This window comes from Oncorhynchus kisutch, linkage group LG8, assembly GCF_002021735.2.
Source record: "Oncorhynchus kisutch isolate 150728-3 linkage group LG8, Okis_V2, whole genome shotgun sequence".
NCBI classification, from domain to species: Eukaryota; Metazoa; Chordata; class Actinopteri; order Salmoniformes; family Salmonidae; genus Oncorhynchus; species Oncorhynchus kisutch.
This window is the reverse complement of record NC_034181.2, coordinates 52,975,591-52,984,713: the sequence shown is the minus strand read 5'-3', so window position 1 is coordinate 52,984,713 and position 9,123 is coordinate 52,975,591. Positions and strand designations below refer to the sequence as shown.

The 9,123-nt window shown below is 45.7% G+C and overlaps 1 long non-coding RNA gene across 1 annotated transcript; it reads right to left on the bottom strand.

Annotated features, from left to right (window-relative positions):
* Positions 1-270: 270 nt before the first annotated feature.
* On the bottom strand, positions 271-884 carry LOC116374778 (uncharacterized). The gene is made up of 3 exons (XR_004210716.1): positions 744-884; positions 493-562; positions 271-376 (listed from the first exon to the last, which is right to left on the bottom strand). It is a non-coding gene; the product is annotated as an uncharacterized LOC116374778 (long non-coding RNA).
* Between the last annotated feature and the right edge of the window lie 8,239 nt (positions 885-9,123).

Sequence of the window (9,123 nt, the reverse complement as noted above, 5' to 3'; positions counted from 1 at the left end):
TGGCAGCATGTGGCGGACGCTGTGATCGCTGCTGGCTCAGAAGGTTGAACCCTCTCAGAAATATTAAAGTGGCGGCCAAAAGGCGTGTTTGTGCCATGTGCAGGGGAAAGGGGACACTGGAGCTCAACTCCCTTGATGAGCGACTAGCAGGTATTATAGGGGAATCCCTCCTGAGTGGATTAGTGACAGAGGTAGAGTGGGACACGGACATGCAAGACACACCGGTTGATCCAGGTTGTGTTTAAACATTTATTTACACAAACAATTGATTTTAGTTTCTGCAGCTGAGCAGGAGTTGAGTGCGCCCAGCCCCGGAGTCTCCACTGCACCTCATGCGTCACAACACTCCAGCGGCCGTGTCCTCACAGATGCAGTCCTGCAAATGCAAAGAGACACCATCGACACTATTAACAAGGTTGCCAAGGAGTTAAAGGAAATAAGAAATGTTTTGTGACATAAGCTGTACATTGAAAGAATTATTTATTTCCATACCTTGTGTTCTTACAAGCTACAAATTCACATCCACACACTGGTGCACGGCAGCTGCGTTGAGGTCAAATGCCTGGGGATAGGGGTCAGGGTCAGAGCCAACACAACCAACAGCGTCAGGGGGTAAAACCACATTATGTAGCACAGCACACGCCTTCACAATGTTGCAGACCTTTTCAGGCATGTATAAAAGATTTCTGCCTGAGGAATCTGTCCTTCAGAAGCCCGATGGTGTGCTCCACAACAGCTTGTACCTGGCAATGGCGCACATTGTAGTTCCTCTCCTCTGCACTCTGTGGGTTGGCGAAAGGGGTGAGCAGCCACCGTAAGGTTAGGGAATGGGTTAGGCACTGCAGTAGAGAGAAATTGCAATTGATATAGAATTTCTACATTACTCATCCGTACCTATAAGCAAGTCATCACCCACAGCCTCAAGTCTGCACCCAACACTGCTGTTTCTTCATTTGATTGAGTCATGGGTTGACCGAGCCACTACATTAGTCAGTTTCATGTCCACATCAAATATGATTTGGACATTAATGGAATGATAATGTTTTCAATTATGAAAGCAAATTCATTCTCACTCTGTGCCCTTATAGCAACATGAGTGCAGTCAATAGCACCGATTACAATTGGGAAACCGGACATTGCTGCAAATTGCACTTCTTTATTTGCCTGTTCATCTACCGAGTAAGGAAACTTTATGTAGAGATGCGTCAATCCAATTATACCACTTAACACGCTGGCATAACACAGCTAAAGGTTGGCTGAGAGATCCCTGACCTGTCAGCCAATTCCCTTCGAAAGGTGCAGGTTGCCAGAAATCCGAGGGTTGTCAGGACTTGAAGTGGGACAGGCACGGCTTGGTTTCTGCGGGTGCTTCACTGTAAAGCTGGGCCCACTACAGTACAGAAATCCAAGAGAACAGCTCTTGGTAATCGGAACCGGCTCATAATCTACTCATCACCATTGGCCAGTAAATCTTGCTGGTCTCTGAAAATTCACTCTCTCCGAATTCTTCCATTCGCCAAATCTTCCAATTGTGAGCCATTAACCATTGCAATTGCTTGCCTTTTTATACCCACCCATTTGATTGTCAAAGCTACCCAATTGAGTAACACCTAAAGATGTGGTAATTACCCTGATTGTAACTGACAATGACAGGGCCATTATCACATTGACAGTTCTGCGCAACAAACATGTGATAACAATATATGAAACTGTGCATTTGTATCTGCACAACTGAGGCATCAAAAACAACATCAGTTTCAAAGTAACTTGTCCAACTGTTCACCTTATTATTGATGAGAATACATTTCATAGCATGCAAGTATTATTTAATAATTACAGATCCAATTAAATATGATTCCCGAATAAACTGTACAATATATTTGAGGGGTTATTTTGCAAAAACAGATATCTCGGTTTGAATTTAATATCCAAATCATGTTTTTTGTGTGTTTGTTTTGTGTGCACTCCAGGTAACTCTTCATATACAAGACATGAGAGGAAATATTTCAATTTATTTCACACAGTGGTATCAATTTCAAGTTTCATCCTTCTGCCATCGGAGTCGCAGTTTGCACTGTATGGGTCAAAGTGTCCGTGGAGGACCGCACATTCTCCTGTGAAGTTTGTTTTTTAGAAAGTGGCATTATTTTGTGCCTATGCAATGTTTATGAATGAGGCCCCTGGTTATCTGATACAGCACTCACCTTCTTGGTCAAATATCAATTACACAGCCTGGAGGTGTGTTGAGTCATTGATAGTCCCACTAAGCGCCAAACCAGATGGGATAGCGTATTTCTGCAGAATGCTGTGGTAGCCATGCTGGTTAAGTGTGCCTTGAATTCTAAATAAATCACCAACAGTGTCACCAGCAAAGCACCTCCACACCATCACACCTCCTCCTCCACGCTTCATGGTGTGAACCACACATGTGGAGTTCATTCGTTCACCTACTCTGCGTCTCACAAAGAAATGGCAGTTGGAACCAAAAATCTCCAATTTGGACTAATCAGATCAAAGGACAGATTTCCACCGGTCTTATGTCCATTGCTGCAAGTCTCTTTTTCTTATTGGTGTCCTTTAGTAGTGGTTTCTTTGCAGCAATTCACGCAGTCTCCTCTGAGCAGTGATGTTGAGATGTGTCTGTTACTTGAACTCTGTGAAGCATTCATTTGGGCTGCAATTTCTAAGGCTGGTAACTCTAATGAACGTATCCTCTGCAGCAGAAGTAACTCTGGGTCTTCCTTTTTCTTTGGCGGTCCTAATGAGAGCCAGTTTCAACATAGCGCTTCACAGAGCACAAACTTGTTCTTGTTTGGGGAACAAGAAGTTATATAGTCATTGCAGTTATCACAATTCAGGTCAACATGTGTTTCCCCAACTCCGTAGTTGGTGAAGAAATGGTGCATGTAATTGATGACTTCGCTGCTGCCTTTGTTGGATGACATGCCTTCATCAATCAAGTAGTTGACTTGTTGTGGTATCCCTGTCACGACTCCTACCGAAGGTGTCTCCCCTTCCTGTTCGGGTGGCGCTCGGCGGTCGTCGTCACCGGCCTACTAGCTGTTTTGTGTGTAGGCTGATTAGTGGGCCCGCCTGCTCTTTGTGCGGGATTGTTTGTGTGACTAGTGTGCATGTTTGAGGTTAACGTGTTTCCTGTTTGTGGGTTTTTGCTGGACTGTTTTAGTCCCTGTGTTTGGGGAATTTGTTTTGTGTGCGCCCTGTGTTTCGTGGGGTGGCTTATGTTCGCCGTTTGTGCATTAAATAGCACTACCCTGAACTCTCTGCTTCCTGTGCCTGACTTCGCACCCACTACACCCTGATCGTTACAATTCCTTCACAGCAGACTCCAAACAAGCCACACTTACGAGGAGTTAAAAAGTATATTGGACCTGGCTGCAAAGAGTCAGAAGTATAGTCCACCTGCAAACAACAGAAGAACATTAAGATAAATTACAATTAATTGTCTCACTCCTGTCAATCTGTCTTTACACCGCTCAGTGAAATGCATATTCCTGCCTCCCATATACAATTGAAGATGGAGTCATTAAAACCCGTTTTTTTCAACCACTCCACAAATTTCTTGTAAAAATGTGTTTTGGCAAGTCGGTTAGGACATCTACTTTGTGCATGACACAAGTAATTTTTCCAACAATTGTTTACAGACAGATTATTTCACTGCATCACAATTCCAGTGGGTCAGAAGTTTACATACACTAAGTTGACTGTACCTTTAAATAGCTTGAAAATTCCAGAAAATTATGTCATGGCTTTAGAAGCTTCTGATAGGCTAATTGACATTATTTCAGTTCCTGTGGATGTATTTCAAGGCCTACCTTCAATCTCAGTGCCTCTTTGCTTGACATCATGGGAAAATCAACCAAGACCTCAAATTGTAGACCTCCACAAGTAGACCTTCCAAACGCCTGAAGGTACCACATTCATCTGTACAAACAGTAGTACGGAAGTAGAAACACCATGGGACCACGCAGTCATCATACCGCTCAGGAAGGAGACGCATCCTGTCTCCTAGAGATGAACGGACTTTGGTGTGAAAAGTGCAAATCAATCCCAGAACAACAGCAAAGGACCTTGCTGGAGGAAACAGGTGGATATACATACAGTGCCTTGCGAAAGTATTCGGCCCCCTTGAACTTTGCGACCTTTTGCCACATTTCAGGCTTCAAACATAAAGATATAAAACTGTATTTTTTTGTGAAGAATCAACAACAAGTGGGACACAATCATGAAGTGGAACGACATTTATTGGATATTTCAAACTTTTTTAACAAATCAAAAACTGAAAAATTGGGCGTGCAAAATTATTCAGCCCCCTTAAGTTAATACTTTGTAGCTCCACCTTTTGCTGCGATTACAGCTGTAAGTCGCTTGGGGTATGTCTCTATCAGTTTTGCACATCGAGAGACTGACATTTTTTCCCATTCCTCCTTGCAAAACAGCTCGAGCTCAGTGAGGTTGGATGGAGAGCATTTGTGAATAGCAGTTTTCAGTTCTTTCCACAGATTCTCGATTGGATTCAGGTCTGGACTTAGACTTGGCCATTCTAACACCTGGATATGTTTATTTTTGAACCATTCCGTTGTAGATTTTGCTTAGTTGTCATAATGCTGCAGCAAATCTACATTATCCCAGGGGCGTTGGAAGATACAATGTAAGTAACTTAACTTCTTCAGGATTGGTGGGTCCCCTGTGTTGGTTGAGCTAATTTAGGCTAATGCGATTTACATGAGGTTGTAAGTAACAAGCAAATTTCCCAGGACAAAGACATATCGGATATTGGCAGAAAGCTTAAATTCTTGTTAATCTAACAACACTGCCCAATTTACAGTAGCTATTACAGTGAAAGAAAACCATGCTATTGTTTGAGGAGAGTGCACAGTTTTGAACCTGAAAAGTTAATAATAAACAAATTAGGCACATTTGGTTGGTCGTGATACAACGTTTTGAACAGAAATGCATTGGTTCATTGGAACAGTCTAAAATGTTGTACATGCGTTGTACATCTAAATTGCACCTAGGCTGTTCCCAAGATGGCGTAGCAGTAGGTCGTCCTGTCTTGTCGTGTCCCTGTATATATCGTTTATTTTTCGTTTTTTACATATTTTCTCCACATATCTCTTTGAAAACATCTTGCTAAACCCTAAGCTTCCAAATACTCTCCTGCAACCCGACTCACCCAATGTAGCTATTTTTCCTAAAGTATTTATATTTACTTCGGGACCCCTCAACTGAAGCTAGCCAGCTAACCAGCGGGTATGCTAGCGGTCTCCAGCTAACCGGTCATCAGGTAACCTGTAGTTCGGAAAGCTCTCGCCTGTTCGTACAACGCGACTTTAACCAGAGCACAACGGACCTATTTATTTTTCATCCCCGGATTCCCACCGCAAACGGAACATCTTTCAGCTGGATTTTTCAGCAACTAGCTATCTAGCTAAACCGCAACCTCGGATTACTCCTGGCTAGCGTTTCCACCCACTTAGCTTGAAGCTAGCCCGGCCGTAGCACCTGTGCTACTCCTGAGCTACAATACCCGGGCCCACGACCGGTCTACCGATGTCATCGCATGAAGAGGAATAAACAGACTCAACCCATCGCGACGTCCCCCAAAGGCTAACTCTCTAGCCCTCGCTATCTCCCTGCTTGCTAATTCGGCCTGCTAACTGCTAGCTTGTCCAGCTCCGGCCCGCTAACTGCTACCTTGTCTAGCCCTGGCCTACAAACTGTTAGCTTGTTAGCACAGGCCTGCTAACCGCCTGAATCGCCGCGTCTCAAACGCTCACCGGACCCATATTTACTTTCTATCTCTTTTGACTTTTAATTTGTTTATACCTTCCGGAAACCTGCCTCACCCAATGTGATACGGAATCGCTATTATTTTTTATTTATTTTTAGAACACACTCAAGAACCTCCAGAAGCTAACTAGCTACAAGCTATTTAGTCATTGTTGTTTTTTTTACCTGGATAACACTCGCCAGGCCAGCTTCCCTGCCCCATCCACCGCTGCCCCCTGGACACTGATCTCTTGGCTACATAGCTGATGCACGCTGGACTGTCCATTAATCACGGTACTCCATTCTGCTTGTTTGTTCTATCTGTTGGCCCCGTTGCCTAGTCTACGCCATTTTACCTGCTGTTGTTGTGCTAGCTGATTAGCTGTTGTCTCACCTACTGTTTTAGCTAGCTTTCCCAATTCAACACCTGTGATTACTGTATGCCTCGCTGTATGTCTCTCTCAAATGTCAATATGCCTTGTATACTGTTGTTCAGGTTAGTTATCATTGTTTTAGTTCACAATGGAGCCCCTAGTTCCACTCTTCACGCCCCTGATAACTCCTTTGTCCCACCTCCCACACATGCGGTGACCTCACCCATTACTACCAGCATGTCCAGAGATACAACCTCCCTCATCATCACCCAGTGCCTGGGCTTACCTCCGCTGTACCCGCACCCCACCATTCCCCTGTCTGCGCATTATGCCCTGAATATATTCTACCATGCCCAGAAACCTGCTCCTCTTATTCTCTGTCCCCAACGCTCTAGGCAACCAGTTTTGATAGCCTTTAGCCGCACCCTCATACTACTCCTTCTCTGTTCCGCGGGTGATGTGGAGGTAAACCCAGGCCCTGCATGTCCCCAGGCACCCTCATTTGTTGACTTCTGTGATCGAAAAAGCCTTGGTTTCATGCATGTCAACATCAGAAGCCTCCTCCCTAAGTTTGTTTTACTCACTGCTTTAGCACACTCTGCTAACCCTGATGTCCTTGCTGTGTCTGAATCCTGGCTCAGGAAGGCCACCAACAATTCAGAGATTTCCATACCCAACTATAACATCTTCCGTCAAGATAGAACTGCCAAAGGGGGCGGAGTTGCAGTTTACTGCAGAGATAGCCTGCAAAGTAATGTCATACTTTCCAGGTCCATACCCAAACAGTTCGAACTACTAATTTTGAAAATTACTCTCTCCAGAAATAAGTCTCTCACGGTTGCCGCCTGCTACCGACCCCCCTCAGCTCCCAGCTGTGCCCTGGACACCATTTGTGAATTGATCGCCCCCCATCTAGCTTCAGAGTTTGTTCTGTTAGGTGACCTAAACTGGGATATGCTTAACACCTCGCCAGTCCTACAATCTAAGCTAGATGCCCTCAATCTCACACAAATCATCAAGGAACCCACCAGGTACAACCCTAACTCTGTAAACAAGGGCACCCTCATAGACGTCATCCTGACCAACTGGCCCTCCAAATACACCTCCGCTGTCTTCAACCAGGATCTCAGCGATCACTGACTCATTGCCTGTATCCGCTACGGAGCCGCAGTCAAACGACCACCCCTCATCACTGTCAAACGCTCCCTAAAACACTTCTGTGAGCAGGCCTTTCTAATCGACCTGGCCCGGGTATCCTGGAAGGACATCGACCTCATCCCGTCAGTTGAGGATGCCTGGTCATTCTTTAAAAGTAACTTCCTCACCATTTTAGATAAGCATGCTCCGTTCAAAAAATGCAGAACCAAGAACAGATACAGCCCTTGGTTCACCCCAGACCTGACTGCCCTCGACCAGCACAAAAACATCCTGTGGCGGACTGCAATAGCATCGAATAGTCCCCGTCATATGCAACTGTTCAGGGAAGTCCTGAACCAATACACACAGTCAGTCAGGAAAGCTAAGGCCAGCTTCTTCAGGCAGAAGTTTGCATCCTGTAGCTCCAACTCCAAAAAGTTCTGGGACACCGTGAAGTCCATGGAGAACAAGAGCACCTCCTCCCAGCTGCCCACTGCACTGAGGCTAGGTAACACGGTCACCACTGATAAATCCATGATTATCGAAAACTTCAATAAGCATTTCTCAACGGCTGGCCATGCCTTCCGCCTGGCTACTTCAACCTCGGCCAACAGCTCCGCCCCCCCCGCAGCTCCTCGCCCAAGCCTCTCCAGGTTCTCCTTTAACCAAATCCAGATAGCAGATGTTCTGAAAGAGCTGCAAAACCTGGACCCGTACAAATCAGCTGGGCTTGACAATCTGGACCCTCTATTTCTGAAACTATCTGCCACCATTGTCGCAACCCCTATTACCAGCCTGTTCAACCTCTCTTTCATATCGTCTGAGATCCCCAAGGATTGGAAAGCTGCCGCAGTCATCCCCCTCTTCAAAGGGGGAGACACCCTGGACCCAAACTGTTACAGACCTATATCCATCCTGCCCTGCCTATCTAAGGTCTTCGAAAGCCAAGTCAACAAACAGGTCACTGACCATCTCGAATCCCACCGCACCTTCTCCGCTGTGCAATCTGGTTTCCGAGCCGGTCACGGGTGCACCTCAGCCACACTCAAGGTACTCAACGATATCATAACCGCCATCGATAAAAGACAGTACTGTGCAGCCGTCTTCATCAACCTTGCCAAGGCTTTCGACTCTGTCAATCACCATATTCTTATTGGCAGACTCAGGAGCCTCGGTTTTTCGGATGACTGCCTTGCCTAGTTCACCAATTACTTTGCAGACAGAGTTCAGTGCGTCAAATCGGAGGGCATGCTGTCTGGTCCTCTGGCAGTCTCTATGGGGGTGCCACAGGGTTCAATTCTCGGGCCGACTCTTTTCTCTGTGTATATCAATGATGTTGCTCTTGCTGCGGGCGATTCCCTGATCCACCTCTACGCAGACGACACCATTCTATATACCTTCGGCCCGTCTTTGGACACTGTGCTATCTAACCTCCAAACAAGCTTCAATGCCATTACAACACTCCTTCCGTGGCCTCCAACTGCTCTTAAACGCTAGTAAAACCAAATGCATGCTTTTCAACCGGTCGCTGCCTACACCCGCATGCCCGACTAGCCTCACCACCCTGGATGGTTCCGACCTAGAATATGTGGACGTCTATAAGTACCTAGGTGTCTGGCTAGACTGCAAACTCTTCTTCCAGACTCATATCAAACATCTCCAATCGAAAATCAAATCAAGAGTCGGCTTTCTATTCCTCAACAAAGCCTCCTTCACTCACGCCGCCAAGCTTACCCTAGTAAAACTGACTATCCTACCGATCCTCGACTTCGGCGATGTCATCTACAAAATGGCTTCCAACACTCTACTCAGCAAACTGGAT